Genomic DNA, 2,500 nt, shown 5'->3' on the forward strand with positions numbered 1-2,500 from the left:
AACCCAAAGAGCAACTACGAGCTTTTTAACTGCAACAACTTTAATATACGCTCTTGGAGCTGGAATTACCGCGGCTGCTGGCACCAGACTTGCCCTCCAATTGTTGCTCGTTAAGGTATTTAAATTGTACTCATTCCAAGTACAAGACCCAAAAGGGCCCTGTATCGTTACATATTGTCACTACCTCCCTGTGTCAGGATTGGGTAATTTGCGCGCCTGCTGCCTTCCTTGGATGTGGTAGCCGTTTCTCAGGCTCCCTCTCCGGAATCGAACCCTTATTCACCGTTACCCGTTGAAACCATGGTAGGCCACTATCCTACCATCGAAAGTTGATAGGGCAGAAATTTGAATGAACCATCGCCAGCGTGAAGCCATGCGATTCGAAAAGTTATTATGAATCATCAAAGAGCACCGAAATGCATTGATTTTTTATCTAATAAATACATCCCTTCCAAACAGTCGGGATTTTTAGCATGTATTAGCTCTAGAATTACCACGGTTATCCAAGTAGTAAAGAAACTATCAAATAAACGATAACTGATTTAATGAGCCATTCGCAGTTTCACTGTATAATTGCTTATACTTAGACATGCATGGCTTAATCTTTGAGACAAGCATATGACTACTGGCAGGATCAACCAGATAACTATTTCTAAACCATCAAGCAATTAAAACAAACACCAGAAAGCATCTTCATTCAGAATCAGGTTTACTAACAGTTAAGCTTTTAACACTGACCCATCCAAAAGCACTCAACGACATCGTAAGAAAAACAAGAATGATCCATAAGAAAAGAATGAGAAAACTCAAACTTCTCTTTGAAATTAGCTAATTAAATTGACTAGTAAAACTAGTTTGCAATCAGGAATCATATTTAAAGAGTCGCCTCTCTAAAAAGACCCATCAAGCAATCCTTGTAGCTCTCTTTGTAATTCTTCTAGACAACTTCCCTCAAGCATAACACCAAAGTTGCCCCCGGTAATGCTTAAGATGGCCATCTAAAAAGGAGATTATTCGAATAAAGAATCACAGTCTTTTACAACCGGCTACCTTCATGAATAGATCCCCAATTTGCTTTTTTTATGTTTCATTCTTGCCATAGGCTAGTAATCCACTAAATCCAGCATTGCTTAACCACAGAAACCCTTCGATATCTGAGCTAAGACTGTTTGAATATCATCATCTAACTTAATAAATGACACTATCCACGTTGTTTGCTTCTAGGTAATACCAGCTGGCTCATTACAGAACGTTCTGAGTCGCTTTAACGGCCCTCCACTAAACAACATTGCTTTTATGAACGCGAAACGCCTTCCAAACAACTTAACAAATAATGTTTTGATATACTAATAAAAGTTTATCACTACTTTATTCGCAATGATTAGGTACTTCCAGAGTACTCTCATACTCTTTCTGTTCCCTCTCATGTAAGTCCTGGAGACCCCTTGATCGCAACAATGCGAATTATCCACAGTTTACAAAAAAACAAAAGCTACAGGTTATATAATAGACAAATTCCAAATGCGGTATTTGTTGTCGGAAAAACTCTAGTCACTCATGCACGGAAAAACTATCATTAGTACCCCAAAGTTATGTGATAGCCAAAAAAAAAGAAATTTCCGGGCGCATGTATAAGAGCTTTTGTGGGTATTTTGGAGGGGAATGATGAGATATATGATTTAATGAAAGCAGGGGAGAGGAAAAAAGGGTATTTTTGGGGAGGAATATGGGGATGATGTGGATATGTTAACCCGAATTGGGGGCTAATGCAGGGCACAACGGTTTTTGTCTCGCATGAGCACTCATCAACATGAGAAGGTAAACATTACACAAAAACGGAAAAGTGGGGGGATAAAGTGAAGATGATGATGATAATGATGATATAATGATAATAAGATCATAATATTTTAATATTTTTAATTTTTTGTGAGGTACCTTATGAGGTACCTTATGAGCCACCTTATGAGCCTATATATCAAGTGAGGGACACAAAAAGAAAATTGAAAAAAAAATGAAAAACGTCAATATGAGGAAAATGTATATTATTATAACATTTATAAGGTATTTAGACGCGTAGAATTCGATATATGGCATTAGATTTTGAAAAAAGTGAGAAGAAGACAAGGTTATGGGCATGCTGTGTATGGTATGGGGGCAGGAGACATCACGTGCGCGGGATTATGGTATAGATTACCTAAGTGACCAAAAAAAAGAGCATAATCAACAGATCCAGGGGAAACTAACCAGAGTGGGATGAATTAGACCCTATTCTAGACCTCTTGCAATTTCAAACGCTACGTAACCCCACCATACATCCAAAAATACAACCGCCCAAACACCATATATGGGAAAAAGGTATATAATTGGGCTTTTCACGTAGAAAGGATGGGAAGATTGTGAATGTAAGAGTTTTGGTGGAATATTTGGGGACACATTTTGGTATTAGCATGTTGAAAGAATGGAAAAGGTTGAATAGTGAGGCCAAAATGGCATCGGGAGT

The sequence above is a fragment of the Saccharomycopsis crataegensis genome, assembly GCF_037102585.1.
Source record: "Saccharomycopsis crataegensis DNA, jcf7180000000083, whole genome shotgun sequence".
In the NCBI taxonomy this organism is placed as follows: Eukaryota; Fungi; Ascomycota; class Saccharomycetes; order Ascoideales; family Saccharomycopsidaceae; genus Saccharomycopsis; species Saccharomycopsis crataegensis.